Source organism: Ctenopharyngodon idella, chromosome 5, assembly GCF_019924925.1.
Source record: "Ctenopharyngodon idella isolate HZGC_01 chromosome 5, HZGC01, whole genome shotgun sequence".
Classification (NCBI taxonomy): Eukaryota; Metazoa; Chordata; class Actinopteri; order Cypriniformes; family Xenocyprididae; genus Ctenopharyngodon; species Ctenopharyngodon idella.
The window spans coordinates 19,596,387-19,618,828 of record NC_067224.1 but is presented as its reverse complement, the minus strand read 5'-3'; the positions used below and the strand labels follow the sequence as shown (position 1 = coordinate 19,618,828).

Sequence of the window (22,442 nt, the reverse complement as noted above, 5' to 3'; positions counted from 1 at the left end):
TGGTGCTGATGACATTGATGTCAGGATGTTCTTCTGTGGCGCAGTGACAGTTGTACTGTGGTGCACAGACTGCTGGCTCCTGTAAAATCAGAAAAAGTTAATTGAATATAATTTTATTAGTTCATTTAATTAATTGCCATGTGTCTCTGTTTGCCAAAGGAGATTGTGTCTTTGTATTGAATATGTGAAGGATAAGTAAATAAACTTAAAGCAGATATTCTCACCTCTTCTCAAGAGCCTTTATGATATTTTGAGTGAATTTTGACTCTGGATTCATGCATTTCCATCCTGCACCATTCTTCAGAGTGACACTGTGAAACAACAAAAGCAGTGAGTTGAAACCTACTCAGGATAGTTTGTAGAGCTGATGAATATTTAAATAAATTAAAGTATACAAATGTAGGCTATGCTTACATAATCTCATGTTTGCGACAAGATGGACTTGGAGGGAAGATTTCAACCTTCTCAATGTTTTTCACTAAAACCATGTTTGCACCTTTGTCTGCACAGAAGCACCTGCCCTTCGAAGACTTTCCCTGCGCTGGAAAAGATATTTGATTATAGTCTATTAGCTGCAGAACATAATCATAAACAAAGATACAAGATATGCTGAATGATCTTGATCTATAACTAAATCAAACTCACCTTTCACTCCTACAGCGATCAGGCAGGCAAGAAGAACAAAAGCTGCAATAGTCTTCATCGTCTTCTTGTTCTTGATGAACTGTGCTTGTCTGTGTCAGTGAGATTATGACCGAAGGCCTTCAGAGCTCATTTAAATACTCTGGGATCAGGGGTTTCCCCTCAGTTTCACTACTCCAGCTTCTCCTTTTTCTCTTTTTATTGTGATTTCTCGGAAGCACCTCCTAAACCATCTTGAAGAGAAGCTTTGATTGAAGGCACTGTGAGCTGACATTTCCAGGAATGAGGAAGTAAATATTGCTTAATTAGACTGAAATATTAATGTAATTATGTTTTGGTGGGAGTACTATTAGGCATCAGGCCAAAACATTGAAAGTTAGGGCATGTGAAACATACGAATTGGTTGATTTTGATGGCTTTTGTTGGCTTTTGTTTTTCTAAGCACATCACAATCTCTTGTATATTTTGTGCACAAATTAATACATATAAACAGAAATTGCACAATTAACCTATTTATCAACACAATCTTTCGCAAAATACAGTAACATTTAATGAAGCAAAACACTATAATGAGCAAACTAATGACATTTTGCTTAAAAGAATAAAGGTAAAACACACAGTGGTAGGCACCCAAGAAGCACCCAACAATTTCTACGGATTAAATCTTGGTGATCTTGTAGTTTAGCTACACTTTGAAGTTGGGATTTGTTCCATGCAGACTGATTAGCAGTTAAAATGTTAATGAGGTCCTGCTCTTCAATGAAATCAGATTTCTTGATGATCAAGTAATAACTCTTAATCACCCACTCCCTATAACCACTAACACCACAACCAGCAGCAATAGTTTTTCCAAAGAGGTCTTCCAGAGTCCTAACCAGACTCAACCAGTGGCAGAGTATTAGCTGCTGGTCGTCATTAAAGGAAATGTTCAATGTAACCCCAAAATTATAGATTTTATTTAGACTGAGTCACTAACAACCTTAGAAAATATGAACATGCTTCTAAGCTTTCTAGATTTTACAAATATTTACAAATATTTACCCACGGACTCAGTACTGATGACAGTGCTGTCCTCTTACACTAATTTTTGGACTGTGAAATAAAAAAAATAATGATCACAAAGTGTGGTTGAGGTCCACTGGTTTTGCTGGTGTGCTTGTGGATGGTGTTTATGTTTTGCAAAGGCATTAAGAAACCACAAAGTAGGATGTTGGACAAAACGTGTTTTCTGTGGAAGATGGTCAAATAATTTCACAACCTCTTTCAGAGAAGTCCTCACTCTAAACAATATTTGTCACACATGACGGTGGAAATTTGAAGATGCTGACATAAATACTGACAATAAATGTGTAAGAGTTGTTTGTCTGGTGCAAGAGTGCCGAAGTTACAGCTGGCAAGCAAGATGTGAGCCTATTGAGGTGGGATGCAGAGGGTTTGCAGCCCAGTCTCTCCGCAGGGCCTATAACATGCTGGGCATCAAAGGGGCCAGTAGATGAAGAGGCATTAAGTCGGCCACAGAGGCAGTGGAAGTTGCTTCAAGGTGGTTATGGATCAGGCTATGGAGAGCTGTGGGAGGCGTAGTGTGACCTGGACACAAGCCGGGGCTCGATCAACCCCGGCTGGGTCGCCTGGGCGAGGGTGTCTGATTGTTAAAAGACCTGAAACACCCGATGACCCCAGGAAAACATCAGTGATGATGTGTCCAGGTGCATCACATGGTAATGTATGATAAAAGTGTCCAGTAAATGTTATTATTTATTTATTCTATAAGCAATCCTGGGTCGTGTTCTTCAAATGAGGCTTACTTGAGCCAAATGTTTCAGGATAACTTGGCATAAACCAAACCTTTACGATATAAGTTAAGTAAAAAAAAATGTCTGGGCTATGTCATATACAGTTTAAATACACAGCAAAATAAGTTTTGTTTGCAGATTTTGAATAATAAAAATGTTCTAATGATGAAATTCAGTGATTATATGTAGAAATACTAAATAGTTTGAGACAAACAAAATCAGGAATAAGACAAAACTTTTCATTTCACTGGAACATCAAGTGTTTTCACTACCTTTTTCTTTATATAGTATCTTAAACAGACATTGTGATGAAGTCATGCTGACGAATGTCAAAATCATGCTGATGAAAACGAAGGACAAACTGAAAGTCTTGTTGTGAAATCTGGAAATGCCACGTCAGCTGCTACTTATCTATGGGAAAATAGAGTGATTATGCATGCACAATATAATATACAGTTTCTTATTATAGAGACATTTTTGCACCATAGATACATTTAATGAACTGTATGCAGTTTCTCTTCATTAAACCATGATTTTAAGTAACCAGTTTTGATCCATATTTTGTTTGATATGGAGTTATTTCTCCTCAAACTCAATAGATTCACACTTGTTTTTCGTCTTTTAGAGTTGGAATTGTGGAGATATTGACTCCAGAAAACAATCAATATTTGACAGAAGACTCTCACACACGTTTTGGCTTAAAATTGACACTTGAAGTCGACTATTTCTGTTTTTAACAATGATTTATCTGTTTTTTAATAATGATTTATTAATTTACCTGTCGTTATTTTTTATTTTATATTATTTTCATAATCTTTAATCAAAATAACAGTAACACTTTAGAATACTGATCCTTCATTAATGAATAACTACACAGGAACAAATGAGTAATGCATTATTAACACTCTAGTAACTATTAACAAGAAACTCTGATTAATGAATTAATAAGTAATAGTGCTCAGTTAAATGTGGTAGTTCACTATTAGCTAATCAGTAACTACTATTTTTTTCATACCTCCCAGAGAACTACTAAGAACTACTATATACAGGTTCATAATTAATGTGAATAATGCATAATTAATTCTAAAGTAAAGATCATGGTAACCCACTAGTAATGACTGAAGTATTACCAAATCCTTCAGAAGGAATTACTAATTATTTGGATCAGTATTCTAAAGTGAGAAACATGATAACTCTCTAGTAACTACTGAAGCCATTGTAAACTTTTGAGGTTTTTGTAAAGTATTGGATAGTAATTACTCAAGTGTTACATCATTCTAAAGGAACTACTACTTATTTGGATCAGTATTCTGAAGTGAAGATCATGGTAACCCACTAATTACTTAGGTGTTACCAAATACATCAGAAGGAATTACTGTAATAAACTGTACAAAAATGTACAAAAACCTCAAAAGCTTACAATGACTCCAGTAGTTACTAGAGAGTTATCATGTTTCTCGCTTTAGAATACTGATCCAAATAATTAGTAATTCCTTCTGAAGGATTTGGTAATACTTCAGTCATTACTAGTGGGTTACCATGATCTTTACTTTAGAATTAATTATACATTATGCATCGTTCATGTTAATTATGCACCTCTATATACTGTAGTAGTTCTTAGTAGTTCACTGGGAGGTATGAAAAAACAGTACACTGTAAAAAATGTACTGTAGAATTTACAAGAATTTACTGGCAAAAAAGTTGCCAATAAAATCCTGTAAAATAGTTGTTAATTGCTGTAAAATGGATTACAGTATAATACTATTAAGCAATTTACAGTATATTGTTGTTTGTGGAATACAGTATTTTTTTGTTTTTACAGGATTATAAAATTGAACTTGTAGTATACATTACAGTATTTTTTTGTAATTGCACTAAATTACAGTATTTACCTGGCAACTAAAGTTGCCAATAAAATCCTGTAAATGCTCTAAAAGGCAAGATGTTGCCGTAATCGTTATACTTTGAAAATACTGTAAATACTTATTTTAACAGTAAACTGTACTCTATTATTTACCATTATATTGATGTAAATGCTTTAAAATAAACATTTAAAAAAAATAATCAAACCAAGCTGTTGTAAGAAAAATATTTATTAAAATTAACAGCATTAACAGTCCATTAGTCTTTTGAGAAGAGTACACACATGAGGGTTAACTATGTGGTTCCTCTTCTCTGAGGCCTTTCCACTTCTTTTGACTCCAACCTTTGTTGTGGCTGCCTTGGTACCAGTGGGTGGGTTGATTCCCACAAAACATCTGCACAAAAATCAGTCAGAAAAACACAAGCAGAAGCTTTAGGATCATGTGCAGACTCTAATGAAAACATACCACTTTACAATACAGGTGCATCTCAATAAATTAGAATGTCATGGAAAAGTTCATTTATTTCAGTAATTCAACTCAAATTGTGGAACTTGTGTATTAAATAAATTCAATGCACACAGACTGAAGTACTTTAAGTCTTTGGTTCTTTTAATTCTGATGATTTTGGCCCACGTTTAACAAAAACCCACCAATTCACTATCTTAATAAATTAGAATACTTCATAAGATCAATTAAAAAAAGGATATTTTAAACAGAAATGTCAGGCTTCTGGAAAGTATGTTCATTTCATATACAGTAAATGAACATACTTTCCAGAAGGCCAACAATTCACTAAAAAAGTTTTTTTTAATTGGTCTCATGAAGTATTCTAATTTATTAAGATAGTGAATTGGTGGGTAATTTACTCTCCCTCAAGTTGTTTCAAACCTGGATGAGTTTCTTTCTTGTGTTGAACATTAAAGAAGATATTGTGAAGAATGTATAACCAAACAGCTTTGGTTACCCACATTTTTCAAATTATCTTATTTTATGTTAAACAGAAGAAAGAAATTCATATGGGTTTGAAAAAAGTTTAAGATAAGTTAATGACATAATTTTTATTTTTGGATTAACTATTTCTTTAAGTAGTGTTAAAGGGTTAGTTCACCCAAAAATGTAATTACTTATTAATCTGTCATTAATTAACTACTGACCTTCATTCATTTTCGGAACACAAATTAAGATGTTTTTGATGAAATCCAAGAGGTTTCTGAACCACACATAGGAAGCAATGTCATTGCAGCTTTCAAGGCCCAGAAAGGTAGTAAAGACATTGTTAAAATAGTCCAAGTGACTACAGTGGTTCAAACTTAACGTTATGAAGTCTAGGAGAGTCTGGAAATGTAGATGTTTATTTCCACATCAGCTGCTGACACCTACAAGAAATTAAAAAAAATTGTAAATGTAATTAAAGGGATAGTTCACCCAAAAATGAAAATTTGATGTTTATTAAGGGTGCTTATTTGACTCGCCAGGGAGTAGGCTATTTTTAGAGCATTTGCAGTTTGGAAGACATGACATATTGACCGACGTGCTGGTGAGATAAAACTACATATTGTAATTACGTACGTGCAGTTAGCTTTGCTGACGAAATACATTAGAAAATATATTATATTAACACCGTTGGATGCTGCGATTGTCTCATTTATTTCACCAGTTTGGAGCATGAGCGTTCAATTTAGTTATGACGCAGGTTTTTATTAAACACTGATTTTAAAACATGCTCCAAACTGGTGAAATAAATGAGACAATCGCAGCATCCAACGATGTTAATATATTATATTTTCTGATGTATTTCGTCAGCAAAGCTAACTGCACGCTCGTATTTACAATAGGAATATGTAGTTTTGTCTCACCAGCACTTCGATCAATGTCATGTCTTCCAAACTGCAAATGCTCTAAAAATACTCTCTTGAGAGCAAATGTGAATAAAATTGTAACAAACTGCAGCATTCAACCATATTAGCATTACATTCACGGTGGTTTTACCGTAGTTCAGCTTCGTCTCTCCACTGTTATGGCGCGCCCCGCGATTCTCCACCTCGCCTGAAACAATACATTTAAAGTTAACGACACATTCCTTTACTAAATAAACATAACGTTTCGGCAAAAAAATAAATAAATATTGGAATCAGACACTTTTATATCCCACTAAATGTGCTGATAACACGCAGTTGTTAACTAAGTCGATACAATTCATTACATCTTACGTTATAAATTCTGATCAAAATATGAATCACTAAAATGCATTAAATGTAATACATTTGATTTGAATGTTTATGGATGTAAATTTAAGTGAACTTACCAAAAATTGATAGAATAATGCCTTTTATCTTCAACTGTTCATGCCCTGCTCCAGTCCACCAGTTTTCAAACGTATTCAGCCTGCGCAATCCCATAATGCAACATCACAGTAAGTTGATGTAAAAACGTATGAGCTACAGCGAAAACACCTCTTAACTGTAAAGTAATTTACAGTTGACAGGGAAAAATACTGTTAACAACTGTAATACTCTTTTTGGCCCATAATGCATTGCAAAATACAGTGTTAACTTGTAAAATGGTAAAACAGCAAGTTTCTGTAGAATTTTGCTGTAAAAACTACAGCAATTTGTTACAGTGTAGTTAATGATTAGCTAATAGTGAACTACCACCTTCAACTGAGCACTATTACTTACTAATTCATTCAGAATTAGAATACTGAATTTTTGTGTAGTCCAGTGTATATAGAAATTTATCAGTACTGCAAATCTACTTTACTCTTTCCCCGCCATTGAGGGAAATTTTCGGCAATCCATGTTGTCACTGTTATACGGTAAGGGGTCCTATTACACATCTTCTGAAAGAGTACAGAATCTCCGGATCAAAACACAGGTGAAGAAGAAGCAGAAACAGCATATAAATCAAAACTGCATAACGTTACAGAATGAAATGTCGAACCCATGAAGAGGTAACGACTATGAAGCTTTGAGGGTGTTGATGGACTCGATCTACTCCATCTTTTTGATCATCACTCTGAATCTGATCCGGATATAGTCTTTGACAAAAACACAATTTTCTCAGCTTTTTGTTCAAAATGTTGCTTTTTCTTAATGAAACTTACCCACATTCAAGTGTTGATTAAAAAAAAAAGAATGCATGAAGCTAGATTTTTTTTTAAAGCAGAGGCTCTCCTCTTTATTTTGATATATTGCATGTTCAGATATTCATGCAATAAAATATTCTGGGGACCATGAAAGTTTTGTGAAAATGATCAAAAATGCTGCCGCTGGCTGACAACTTTTTAAAAAAATGCTGGTGGGGAAAGAGTTGAAGTACAGTTAAAGGTATATTTCAAGTGTACAAATTAATACCTAAATAGCAACATAGTATTCACACCTAGAGTGCAAAAATAATATATATAGTAAACTGAAAGTATGATGTTAAGTTCACTAAAAGAAAACTTATAAGTATACTTTCAGTATAAAACTACTAGTTACTGAGAGTATATTAATACTTTCATAAACTGTAAGTTCCTATAAGTTCACTTATAGTATACATAGTTGCAGTACAAATGAAAAATGTAGCTGTGTACTCAAAGTGTATATATATATATATATATATATTAAAATGTGGGACAATTTAGTCTTAAGTCGTATTTTCAAATATACTACTACTACTACATTGATATTAGTATACTTACTAGTATACTTGAAATATACTTGAACTTAAGTATACTTAATAAAAAGAACTTGAAATATACTTCTTTTTTGTAAGGGTTAACAAGCAAATTGGGAAGTAAAGACTATCACAACTTATGTTTTATGTCGACTTTAAAGATTTAAAACTAAACTAGTTTGTCTAATGTGTGACAGATCGACAGTCTTTAGTGATTTGTCTGTCAATAATTCAACAACTATTCAACAGCATGATATTTAATTCCGTGTTGCTTCGTTTCAAACTATTTTTGTTAGCTGAGGAATAACAATGTTGTGTCAAAAATGTACGTCACTCAATAATAACTCATTGTTTATTGAATTATTGAACTACATTGTGCTGTTGGTCTGAACATCAGCTTGTGGCCTCGTGCTGATAACTGAATCGCAGTGTGGTGATGAATGCCACAAACCACACAGACCCAACGCTTCTTTAATAGAGGTTGCGGTCACGGTCTCATTACCCCTTTACTTTACATTGCATGTTTTATTTGAAAAGTCTCTGTACTGATAAAAACAGTGATTTATTGAAATTTGGAAATGCTAACATACACAAATTACATCAATGTGGGGAAAAAAAAGAAAAAAAAAACTGGTGTAAAACTGGTATAACTATAGTTTTTTCAGGCATATTAATACAGTAGGCTATATTTGTATTTTATAGGCAATGTTGTTATGGGGCCTCAATGCCCGCTGTAATGATACAATGAAATTAACAATGAACACATCTTTGTTGTTTATTTGTACAATACTCACGGTTCACTCTTTTTCATAACATTCTGCATGATGAAATGTGAACCGTCAGATAAAAGCTATCAAATGACTAATGATAATCAGTTCGCAGGATAGAGCAGAGAATGAATGACATCCTCCTCTCTCCCCTTTTCAAGAGAGACTCATTTCTAATTTTTTCTCCAATTAGTAAAGCGACTAACAACAGTCAGAGTAAGTTCCCATGTTTACAAGAGGAGATTTTACAGCTTCTTTTGATCACTGTTGGAAGTATGTGTAGATTTGTTTTAATTCAATGAATGAGATGGGAATGCGGCTTTTTTTTTTTTTAGTTGATTTATCAAGTCAAGTCAAATTTATTTATACAGTGCTTACAATACACATTATTTCAAATCAGCTTTACAGAAAATCATAATGTTAATGTTTATAATATCTTAATGTCTTCATATCTTATAATTGCATTTAGAGAGGGTCGAAAATATAGTTTACTTTTTGCGATGATACATGCAATCATGCAGCTGAGATATATCATCCTACGCGAGCATACTGTATGCAGATAAAGCTGAATATGCTTATATATCCAACTTTATATTAAGACAAATAAAAAAATAAGAAAAGAAAACAGCCAGTTGAGATTTTCTATATAGTATTTATATAGCTTTATGTACGTGTACTGTATGTTTGTGTATATGTGTGTGTGTGTGTGTGTGTGTGTGCCACAGTGTGTTTAAAAATGACCAAAGAGCAGAGAAGTTCAGGCAAGAATTTATTTGATATCAGGGACAAAACAAAAAATGTCTGTGTGCTTCGAGTAGAATTATCTAAATTTATTTATTCATGTGAAACTATAATTTAATATGACTGAATAAATCTACATTAGTTTGCACTGATAAAAGTCTTTCTACCAGCCAGATCAGACATAAAGCATCTTATAACTGAGACAGAAACATTTAGTCCAGTCAATTTAGTCTAAACTATTCACTTAAAATGTATTTGTGAAACACTGTTTAGAGTTGTAATAATCTTGAAGCTTTATTGAGTTTTGTGATGTTTTAGTGATGCCAGTGGAACTATTGCTTATCATAAATGGAGTATGATGTGCGTTTTTACTCAGAATCTCAGAATGAAAGAACTACTCTGAAAGAGGTCAGAAGATGTAATTCATAGATAAAAAGCTTTATTTAACACTTCTTTGTGGACAATGAAAATAAAATCATACATCAAATTATAAAAAGACTGTACATATGACACATTGTTCAGTGGTCTTACGGAGAAGAAAAAACACACCCAACGCTCAGATTAATAATAATAATAATAATAATAATAATAATAATAATAATAATTTAATCAGCTTATGCATTAGGAAATGTTTTAATTATTAGATTTATTTATTTGAAGTCTATGAAGTCATTTGAAGGATGTTGGTGCTGATGATGTTGATGTCAGGATGTTCTTCTGTGATCTGTAATTGTATTAATTCATTTAATTAATTGCCATGTGTCTCAGTTTGCCAGAGGAGTTTGTGTCTTTGTATTGAATATGTGAAGGATAAGTAAATAAACTTAAAGCAGATATTCTCACCTCTTCTCAAGAGCCTTTATGATATTTTGAGTGAATTTTGACTCTGGATTCATGCATTTCCGTCCTGCACCATTCTTCAGAGTGACACTGTGAAACAACAAAAGCAGTGAGTTGAAACTTACTTAAGATAGTTTGTAGAGCTGATGAATATTTAAATAAATTAAAGTATACAAATGTAGGCTATGCTTACATAATCTCATGTTTGCGACAAGATGGACTTGGAGGTAGGATTTCAACCTTCTCAATGTTCTTCACTAAAACCATGTTTGCACCTTTGTCTGCACAGAAGCACCTGCCCTTCGAAGACTTTCCCTGCGCTGGAAAAGATATTTGATTATAGCCTATTAGCTGCAGAACATAACCATAACCAAAGATACAAGATGTGATGAATGATCTTGATCTATAACTAAATCAAACTCACCTTTCACTCCTACAGCGATCAGGCAGGCAAGAAGAACAAAAGCTGCAATAGTCTTCATCGTCTTCTTGTTCTTGATGAACTGTGCTTGTCTGTGTCAGTGAGATTATGACCGAAGGCCTTCAGAGCTCATTTAAATACTCTAGGATCAGGGGATTCCCCTCAGTTTCACTACTCCAGCTTCTCCTTTTTCTCTTTTTATTGTGATTTCTCGGAAGCACCTCCTAAACCATCTTGAAGAGAAGCTTTGATTGAAGGCACTGTGAGTTGATCTTTCCAGGAATGAGGAAGTAAATATTGCTTAATTAGACTGAAATATTAATGTAATTATGTTTTGGTGGGAGTACTATTAGGCATCAGACCAAAACATTGAAAGTTAGGGCATGTGAAACATGGGAATTGGTTGATTTTGATGGCTTTTGTTGGCTTTTGTTTTTCTAAGCACATCACAATCTCTTATATTTTGTGCACAAATTAATACATATAAACAGAAATTGCACAATTAACCTATTTATCAACACAATCTTTTGCAAAATACAGTAACTTTTAATGAAGCAAAACACTATAATGAGCAAACTAATGACATTTTGTTTAAAAGAATAAAGGTAAAACACACAGTGGTAGGCACCCGAGAAGCACGCAACAATTTCTACGGATTAAATGGGCCCCACAAAGTAAGATGTTGGACAAAACGTGTTTTCTGTGGAAGATGGTCAAATAATTTTACAACCTCTTTCAGAGAAGTCCTCACTCTAAACAATATTTGTCACACATGACGGTGGAAATTTGAAGATGCTGACATAAATACTGACAATAAATGTGTAAGAGTTGTTTGTCTGGTGCAAGAGTGCCGAAGTTACAGCTGGCAAGCAAGATGTGAGCCTATTGAGGTGGGATGCAGAGGGTTTGCAGCCCAGTCTCTCCGCAGGGCCTATAACATGCTGGGCATCAAAGGGGCCAGTAGATGAAGGGGCATTAAGTCAGCCACAGAGGCAGTGGAAGTTGCTTCAAGGTGGTTATGGATCAGGCTATGGAGAGCTGTGGGAGGCGTAGTGCGACCTGGACACAAGCCGGGGCTTGATCAACCCCGGCTGGGTCGCCTGGGCGAGGGTGTCTGATTGTTAAAAGACCTGAAACACCCGATGACCCCAGGAAACATCAGTGATGATGTGTCCAGGTGCATCACATGGTAATGTATGATAAAAGTGTCCAGTAAATGTTATTATTAATTTATTCTATAAGCAATCCTGGGTCGTGTTCTTCAAATGAGACTTACTTGGTGAGCCAAATGTTTCAGGATAACTTTGCATAAACCAAACCTTTACGATATAAGTTTATTAAAAAAAAAATGTCTGGGCTTTGTCATATACAGTTTAAATACACAGCAAAATAAGTTTTGTTTGCAGATTTTTAAATATTTGAATAATAAAAATGTTCTAATGATGAAATTCAGTGATTGTATGTAGAAATACTAAATAGTTTGAGACAAACAAAATCAGTAATAAGACAAAACTTTTCATTTCACTGGAACATCAAGTGTTTTCACTACCTTTTTCTTTATATAGTATCTTAAACAGACATTGTGATGAAGTCATGCTGACGAATGTCAAAATCATGCTGATGAAAACGAAGGACAAACTGAAAGTCTTGTTGTGAAATCTGGAAATGCCACATCAACTGCTACTTATCTATGGGAAAATAGAGTGATTACGCATGCACAATATAATATACAGTTTCTTATTATAGAGACATTTTTGCACCATAGATGCATTTAATGAACTGTATGCAGTTTCTCTTCATTAAACCATGATTTTAAGTAACCAGTTGTGGTCCATATTTTGTTTGATATGGAGTTATATGGAGTTACACAATAGATTCACACTTGTTTTTTGTCTTTTAGAATTGGAATTGTGGAGATATTGACTCTTCAGAAAACAATCAATATTTGACAGAAGACTCTCACGCACGTTTTGGCTTAAATTTGACACGATGTCGACAATTTCTGTTTTTAATAATGATTTATTAATTTATCTGTCGTTATTTTTTATTTTATATTATTGACTGAAGTATTACCAAATCCTTCAGAAGGAATTACTAATTATTTGGATCAGTCTTCTGACACTGGTAGTGTATATAGAAATTTATCAATACTTCAAATCTACTTTACTCTTTCCCCGCCATTGAGGGAAATTTTCGGCAATCCATGTTGTCACTGTTATATGGTAAGGGGCCCTATTACACATCTTCTGAAAGAGTACAGAATCTCCGGATCAAAACACAGGTGAAGAAGAAGCGGAAACAGCATATGAATCAAAACTGCATAACGTTACAGAATGAAATGTCGAACCCATGAAGAGGTAACGACTATGAAGCTTTGAGGGTGTTGATGGACTCGATCTACTCCATCTTTTTGATCATCACTCTGAATCTGATCCGGATATAGTCTTTGACAAAAACCAAATTTTCTCAGCTTTTTGTTCAAAATGTTGCTTTTTCTTAATGAAACTTGCCCACATTCAAGTGTTGATTAAAAAAAAAAAAAAAGAATGCATGAAGCTAGATTTTTTTTTTTTTTTTTTTTTTTTAAAGCAGAGGCTCTTTTCTTGATTTTGATATATTGCATGTTCAGATATTCATACAATAAAATATTCTGGGGACCATGAAAATTTTGTGAAAATGATCAAAAATGCTGCCGCTGGCTGACAACTTTTTTTTTTTTTTTTTTTTTTTAAATGCCGGTGGGGAAAGAGTTGAAGTACAGTTAAAGGTATATTTCAAGTGTACAAATTAATACCTAAATAGCAACATAGTATTCATACCTAGAGTGCAAAAATAATATATATAGTAAACTGAAAGTATGATGTTAAGTTCACTAAAAGAAAACTTACAAGTATACTTTCAGTATAAAACTACTAGTTACTGTTACACACAGAAGGGGACAGAGACACTGATGGAATATAAACCAAGTTTTTTGAACAGACAGAGAGCGTGAGCAGAGTGCAGGTGAGTAGTAGCTGATGCAGTTCGTGGCAGATGTGACCGTAGAGCTGATTCTTGTCTTGTGATTTCCAGGGATCGTGGATGGCGGGCAGACGAGGAGCAGACCAGACACAGAGACACTCACGGGAGACGAGGAGAACACTGGGAGACGAGGAGAATGCTGGAGACAGGTGAGTATTCTTCAAAGGAGTCCTTAAGGTAAGCATAACAGGTGAGTATGCATTAACAAGACCGGACAGTGACTGTGTGTGCTGCTGTGTCTTTTGTAGTGTGCTGGTAATGGTGCTGATGCGTGGCAGGTGTGGGTGATTAGTAATCTGGTGAGGGAGTGCGCTGTGATTGGGTGACTGTGGAGCCTGGCGTGTCTGTGACAGTTACTGAGAGTATATTAATACTTTCATAAACTGTAAGTTCCTATAAGTTCACTTATAGTATACGTAGTTGCAGTACAAATGAAAAATGTAGCTGTGTACTCAAAGTGTACTACTGTTACACTTAAAGTATACTTAAAAGTATATATATATATATATATATATATATATATATATTAAAATGTGGGACAATTTAGTCTCAAGTCGTATTTTCAAATATACTACTACTACATTGATATTAGTATACTTAAAAATATACTTGAACTTTACTTAAGTATACTTAATAAAAAGAACTTGAAATATACTTCTTTTTTATTTATAGAACTACATTGTGCTGTTGGTCTGAACATCAGCTTGTGGCCTCGTGCTGATAACTGAATCGCAGTGTGGTGATGAATGCCACAAACCACACAGACCCAGCGCTTCTTTAATAGAGGTTGCGGTCACGGTCTCATTACCCCTTTACTTTACATTGCATGTTTCATTTGAAAAGTCTCTGTACTGATAAAAACAGTGATTTATTGAAATTTGGAAATGCTAACATACACAAATTACATCAATGTGGGGAAAAAAAAGAAAAAAAAACTGGTGTAAAACTGGTATAACTATAGTTTTTTCAGGCATATTAATACAGTAGGCTATATTTGTATTTTATAGGCAATGTTGTTATGGGGCCTCAATGCCCGGTGTAATGATACAATGAAATTAACAATGAACACTTGCTTTGTTGTTTATTTGTACAATACTCACGGTTCACTCTTTTTCATAACATTCTGCATGATGAAACGTGAACCGTAAGATAAAACTGTATGTATACAAATAAAGCTGAATATGCTTATATATCCAACTTTATATTAAGAGAAATAAAAAAATACGAAAAAAAAACAGCCAGTTGAGATTTGCTATATAGTATTTATATAGCTTTATGTACGTGTACTGTATGTTTGTGTATATGTGTGTGTGTGTGTGTGCCACAGTGTGTGTGTAAAAATGACCAAAGAGCAGAGAAGTTCAGGCAAGAATTTATTTGATATCAGGCACAAAACAAAAATATCAGGGACAAAACAAAAAATGTCTGTGTGCTTCGAGTAGAATTATCTAAATTTATTTATTCATGTGAAACTATAATTTAATATGACTGAATAAATCTACATTAGTTTGCACTGATAAAAGTCTTTCTACCAGCCAGATCAGACATAAAGCAGCTTATAACTGAGACAGAAACATTTTGTCCAGTCAATTTAGTCTAAACTATTCACTTAAAATGTATTTGTGAAACACTGTTTAGAGTTGTAATAATCTTGAAGCTTTATTGAGTTTTGTGATGTTTTAGTGATGCCAGTGGAACTATTGCTTATCATAAATGGAGTATGATGTGCGTTTTTACTCAGAATCTCAGAATGAAAGAACTACTCTGAAAGAGGTCAGAAGATGTAATTCATAGATAAAAAGCTTTATTTAACACTTCTTTGTGGACAATGAAAATAAAATCATACATCAAATTATAAAAAGACTGTACATATGACACATTGTTCAGTGGTCTTACGGAGAAGAAAAAACACACCCAACGCTCAGATTAATAATAATAATAATAATAATAATAATAATAATTTAATCAGCTTATGCATTAGGAAATGTTTTAATTATTAGATTTATTTATTTGAAGTCTATGAAGTCATTTGAAGGATGTTGGTGCTGATGACGTTGATGTCAGGATGTTCTTCTGTGGCGCAGTGACAGTTGTACTGTGGTGCACAGACTGCTGGCTCCTGTAAAATCAGAAAAAGTTAATTGAATATAATTGTATTAATTCATTTAATTAATTGCCATGTCTCAGTTTGCCAGAGAAGTTTGTGTCTTTGTATTGAATATGTGAAGGATAAGTAAATAAACTTAAAGCAGATATTCTCACCTCTTCTCAAGAGCCTTTATGATATTTTGAGTGAATTTTGACTCTGGATTCATGCATTTCCGTCCTGCACCATTCTTCAGAGTGACACTGTGAAACAACAAAAGCAGTGAGTTGAAACTTACTCAGGATAGTTTGTAGAGCTGATGAATATTTAAATAAATTAAAGTATACAAATGTAGGCTATGCTTACATAATCTCATGTTTGCGACAAGATGGACTTGGAGGGAGGATTTCAACCTTCTCAATGTTCTTCACTAAAACCATGTTTGCACCTTTGTCTGCACAGAAGCACCTGCCCTTCGAAGACTTTCCCTGCGCTGGAAAAGATATTTGATTATAGCCTATTAGCTGCAGAACATAACCATAACCAAAGATACAAGATATGCTGAATGATCTTGATCTATAACTAAATCAAACTCACCTTTCACTCCTACAGCGATCAGGCAGGCAAGAAGAACAAAAGCTGCAATAGTCTTCATTGTCTTCTTGTTCTTGATGAACTGTGCTTGTCTGTGTCAGTGAGATTATGACCGAAGGCCTTCAGAGCTCATTTAAATACTCTAGGATCAGGGGTTTCCCCTCAGTTTCACTACTCCAGCTTCTCCTTTTTCTTTTTTTATTGTGATTTCTCGGAAGCACCTCCTAAACCATCTTGAAGAGAAGCTTTGATTGAGGGCACTGTGAGCTGATCTTTCCAGGAATGAGGAAGTAAATATTGCTTAATTAGACTGAAATATTAATGTAATTATGTTTTGGTGGGAGTACTATTAGGCATCAGGCTAAAACATTGAAAGTTAGGGGATATGAAACATGGGAATTGGTTGATTTTTATGGCTTTTGTTGGCTTTTGTTTTTCTAAGCACATCACAATCTCTTGTATATTTTGTGCACAAATTAATACATATAAACAGAAATTGCACAATTAACCTATTTATCAACACAATCTTTTGCAAAATACAGTAACTTTTGATGAAGCAAAACACTATAATGAGCAAACTAATGACATTTTGTTTAAAAGAATAAAGGTAAAACACACAGTGGTAGGCACCCAAGAAGCACCCAACAATTTCTACGGATTAAATGGGCCCCACAAAGTAGGATGTTGGACAAAACGTGTTTTCTGTGGAAGATGGTCAAATAATTTCACAACCTCTTTCAGAGAAGTCCTCACTCTAAACAATATTTGTCACACATGACGGTGGAAATTTGAAGATGCTGACATAAATACTGACAATAAATGTGTAAGAGTTGTTTGTCTGGTGCAAGAGTGCCGAAGTTACAGCTGGCAAGCAATATGTGAGCCTAATGAGGTGGGATGCAGAGGGTTTGCAGCCCAGTCTCTCCGCAGGGCCTATAACATGCTGGGCATCAAAGGGGCCAGAAGACGAAGGGGCATTAAGTCGGCCACAGAGGCAGTGGAAGTTGCTTCAAGGTGGCTATGGATCAGGCTATGGAGAGCTGTGGGAGGCGTAGTGTGTCCTGGACACAAGCCAGAGCTTGATCAACCCCGGCTGGGTCGCCTGGGCGAGGGTGTCTGATTGTTGAAAGACCCGAAACACCCGATGACCCCAGAAAACATCAGTGATGATGTGTCCACGTGCATCACATGGTAATGTATGATAAAAGTGTCCAGTAAATGTTATTATTTATTTATTCTATAAGCAATCCTGGGTCGTGTTCTTCAAATGAGACTTACTTGGTGAGTCAAATGTTTCAGGATAACTTGGCATAAACCAAACCTTTACGATATAAGTTTATTAAAAAAAAAAATTCTGGGCTATGCCATATACAGTTTAAATATACAGCAAAATAAGTTTTGTTTGCAGATTTTTAAATATTTGATTAATAAAAATGTTCTAATGAGGAAATCGTCTCGGGTTACGGTTGTAACCCTGGTTCCCTGAATAGGGAACGAGACGCTGCGTTGAATCGCATTGGGATCACTTCTGCGTGATTACGTCTTGAAGCACTCGTGAAATCGAACCAATAGTGTGACGGGACGTCAGAGCGGGTGACGTCACGGACCAGGAAACTATAAAGCACTCCTGAGAACAAAGAACGCCAGCTTCTGATATGGATGAAGCAGACGCTCACAGGTGCGCAGGGAGTATGGCTAAGCAACGCAGCGTCTCGTTCCCTATTCAGGGAACCAGGGTTACAACCGTAACCCGAGACGTTCACTTTCATGGGAACATCAACGCTGCGTTGAATCGCATTGGGAACCCTATCCCAACTAGGCCATAGGACCAAGTGCCTGTCCGTTATCTTCGGGACGAGAGCACCGCGGACCCCGGAGTGGAGCCCAAGTCAAGGTTGTAAAACCTAATAAAGGTATGCTGAGATGACCACCCAGCTGCATCACAGATCTCGTTGATGGGAACTCCCGAGAACAAAGCTTTTGAAGCAGCCATACCCCTGGTGAAGTGTGCCCGGACAGCCAAAGGTGAAGGCTGCCCGGATGACTCATAGGCAAGAGAGATGGCCTCGACCACCCACTTGCTCATTCTCTGCTTAGACGCTGGGCCCCCTTTCTTAGGGGACCCGTAACAGACAAATAACTGATCAGTCTTACGCCACAGGGCAGCTCTGTGGACGTAGGTGTCTAAAGCCCTCACTGGGCACAGCAGATTTAGTTTCTCCTGATCCGGATTTGAGAAGGGTGGAGGACAAAAAGGCCTGCAGAACAATGGGCCCTGGGACATTGGTGGGGACCTTAGGTATGTAGCCAGGTCTATGATGCAGGAAAGCCTTGACCATTCCAGGTGCAAATTCCAGACATGAAGGAGCAACAGAGAGTGCTTGTAGATCTCCAATTCTTTTGAGAGATGATATAGCCAACAGAAATATGGTTTTCAAAGTGAGGAACTTTTCAGATACTTCCTCTAAAGGTTCAAAAGGGGCAGCAGCCAACCCTTCCAAAACAATGGCCAAGTCCCAGGACGGAGTTCTTGCACGCACAGCAGGCCTCAGCCTCTGGGTACCATGGAGAAAACGTATAACTAGGGGGTTCTTTCCCACAGAAACGTGGGAAACATGATAGGCGGAAATAGCTGCAATATAAACCTTCAATGTAGAAGGAGATAGGCCATCCGAGAATTTTTCTTGGATAAATTGCAGTACATGACTGATGGATGAGTGGAACGGGTCCACCTGAGATCGGCTACACCAAGTAGCAAACAGCTTCCACTTATATGCGTAAAGTTTTCTCGTGGAAGGAGCTCTGGAGTGGAGTATGGTCTCCACAACCTCAGTTGAGAGACCGGATTCTATGAGCTCGGCCCCCTCAGAGTCCAAGTCCACAGTTTCCACAACTCCGGGCGGGGGTGAATTATCATGCCGCCCGCTTGAGACAGGAGGTCCTGCCTGATTGGAATCTCCATGGGGGAGCCTTCTAATAGGGACACTAGATCTGAGAACCATATTCGGGTCGGCCAGAACGGGGCTATTAGTATGAGACGGACCCCATCCCGGCGAACCCTCTCCAGAACTCCTGGGAGCAGAGCAATCGGGGGAAATGCGTACAGACGCAGCCTCGGCCACGTCTGTACCATGGCATCCAACCCCAGCGGGGCTGGATGGGTCAGGGAATATCACAACAGGCAATGAGAGGTCTCTTTCGAGGCAAATAGATCGACTTCTGCGTGACCGAAATTCTTCCAAACGAGCTCCACCACCTCGGGGTGGAGTCTCCACTCCCCGGGCCTCGGCCCCTGTCTCGACAGGATGTCTGCCCCCACATTTTGATCCCCCGGGATATGAGCTGCTCTCAGAGAGAGGAGCTTCCCTTGGGACCACAGGAGGATCTGATGGGCTAACTTGCACAACTGGCGAGACCTCAGACCCCCCTGATGGTTGATGTAGGAAACCACCGACATGTTGTCTGTGCGAACTAACACATGGTGGCCCCACAGGTCTGGGAGGAAGTATTTGAGTGCTCGAAATACCGCCATCATTTCCAGCTGATTTATGTGCCAGGAACGATGATGGTCCTCCCAAAGACCCTGAGCCGAGCGACCACTCATGATCGCCCCCCAGCCTGTGAGAGACGTATCTGTCGTTAGCATTACGCGACGATAAGGAGCTCCCAGCACGGGTCCCTGGGACAGGAACCAAGGCTTCTTCCACATGACTAAAGCACGAAGGCATCGCCGCGGAAAGGATTTCCCCTCGGAGAAAACCCCTTGGTCCTGAGCCACCACTGTAAGGGTCTCATCTGCAGCAGACCAAAAGGTATCACATTGGACGCAGCTGCCATCAGACCCAACAGTCTGATGACTGAACGGAAGAACCTTGTATTGGTAAGCTTCGCCCCCGAAAGCAAACCTGAGGAACTTCCAATGCGAAGGATGGATTGACACATGAAAGTAAGCGTCTTTCAGATCTATTGTCACAAACCAGTCCTCGGACCTGATCTGTGTGGTGTTTGAGTGTAAGCATCTTGAACTTGAGCTTTTGCACTGAACGATTTAACATCTAGAATAGGATGCAACCCTCCATCCTTCTTCGGAACGATGAAGTAACGGCTGTAAAACCCTGACTGCTTGCTGGGAGGAGGAACCCTTTCTATAGCTCCTTTTTGCAAGAGTGTCATAACTTCTTGTTCCATAACCAGAGACTGCTCGGGGCCCACCACTGTAGGAAGGACCCCCTTGAACTGGAGCGGGCGAAACCCGAATTGTATTTTGTAACCCTTTTCTATCGTGAGCAGCACCCATCGAGAAATGTTGGGAAGACGTTTCCATTCTTCTAGAAATTCAACTAAGGGAACCAGCCTCTCGAGGCTGGCCTCTGGTGTTATTTGAACATCTGATTCGGCGCCCTGAAGCGGCGCACCGGCAGGGAACAGCCGAATCAAACGCTGGCCGGCCCTCCTCGGAGGGTCGGTGGGGACCGCTGCGCCCTGAAGCACACGAGGTGGCAGGGTTGGCAGAACGGCCCCCTGAGGGCACCGAAGAGGGGTTAATTTTATAGATTTTAATATAGGACCCTCTCCGGAGGGGGCTGCCCTCGGAAGGGTCCTGTATTCTTCGAAGCCTTCCTCGCGATAATGACAGTCTGCAGATCTGTCTTACCCTTGGTAGGCTTCGACTGTGTTGCCCGCCCCGGTCCCCAAGATCTTTGCGGGGGAGCACGGGTGGCGACACTTTGTTTTTGCTGCGTTCTATGTGCAGATGAGGAGCTGGTAGATGGCCGAGGCTGCTCCCGCTCAGCAGCCTCGGAGGGGAGAGAGCGGCGAGGGAGGAACTTTTGAAAGGCCGCTGACTGTTTTTTGGCCTCCTGGAACCTCTCGACGGCCGAGGTGACAGAATCGCCGAAGAGGCCCAGGGGAGACAATGGCGAATCTAGCAGCACACTTTTATCTCTTTCTCTGATGTCGGAGAGATTTAACCATAAGTGCCTCTCCGTGGCCACCAGGGCTGCCATAGAACGGCCGATTGTTTTTGCCGTCTCCTTGGTGGCCCGGAGAGCTAGATCGGTGGCTTTTCGCAGCTCTTGAATTGTCTCAAAACTGCTCACCGCTCTCATCGATCTCCCCCAGCAGGTCGGCCTGATAGGCTTGCAGGATTGACATTGTATGTAAACAGGCTGCAGCCTGACCTGCTGAGGCATATGCTTTGCCCACCAGGGCTGATGTTGTTCGTAACGGCCTGGTGGGCAGCGTCGGGGATTTAAGGGATGACGCAGACTCGGGCGAGAGATAGCCCGCAAGCGTCTCTTCGACCCGGGGCATCCCATAACCATGTTGTTTCAGCCCCACGATGTTAGAATATATAGATGTCTGGGGGCTGTAAACTCTATATTGAGCCGGCTTCTGCCACGATCTCCACACCTCGGTGTGGAGATCGGGGAAGAACGGCAATCCCCGACGCTGAGGCTGTGACCGGGCGGGCAGAAAGCGCTCATCTAACTTGCTTTTCTGCCGTGCTTCAGGTCTTTCGGCTGGCCAGTCGATATTTAATTTGGCCACCGCCCGAGTCACAACCTCCAACAGCTCCTCATATGCTGGAGATGAGGATGGCGAGACCTCTTCTCCAGCCTCGACGCTCATCACATCCAACTCCTCAGAGCTGGATAGATGAAGCGCCGGTGCCTCTCTCCTGGGGGAAGAAACCGCAGCGCGTGCTTCCACAACCAGAGGAGAGACACCGGGTCTGGCAGGTGAGGGCCGAGATAAGGCTGGGCCCGTCTCTAACCCCTCCACCAGATCCATTTGTGAACCCCAGGAATGAAGCCGTCGCTGTGCCTCAGCAGCAGCGGGACCCGATCCCTGGGGAACACTCGCCGCGGCACCTTCTTTCTCTTTGTCGAAGAACGCCCGGCGTGAACGGAGTGTACGGAGCGTTAGTTTTTCACAATGCACACAGACAGCTCCCTCGAGAGCTGCCTGGGCATGCTCCACTCCCAAGCAAGCAACGCACATCTCGTGTGTATC

The 22,442-nt window shown here is 38.4% G+C and overlaps 1 long non-coding RNA gene across 2 annotated transcripts; it reads right to left on the bottom strand.

Annotated features, from left to right (window-relative positions):
• Positions 1 to 43: 43 nt before the first annotated feature.
• LOC127512802 (uncharacterized) lies at positions 44 to 16,604 on the bottom strand. Of its 2 annotated transcripts, none has more exons than XR_007930265.1 (4): positions 10,730 to 10,877; positions 415 to 541; positions 225 to 311; positions 44 to 79 (listed from the first exon to the last, which is right to left on the bottom strand). It is a non-coding gene; the product is annotated as an uncharacterized LOC127512802 (long non-coding RNA). The 2 variants fall into 2 exon arrangements; XR_007930264.1 differs by lacking the exon at positions 10,730 to 10,877 and adding an exon at positions 16,431 to 16,604 and having other exon boundaries at positions 45 to 79.
• Between the last annotated feature and the right edge of the window lie 5,838 nt (positions 16,605 to 22,442).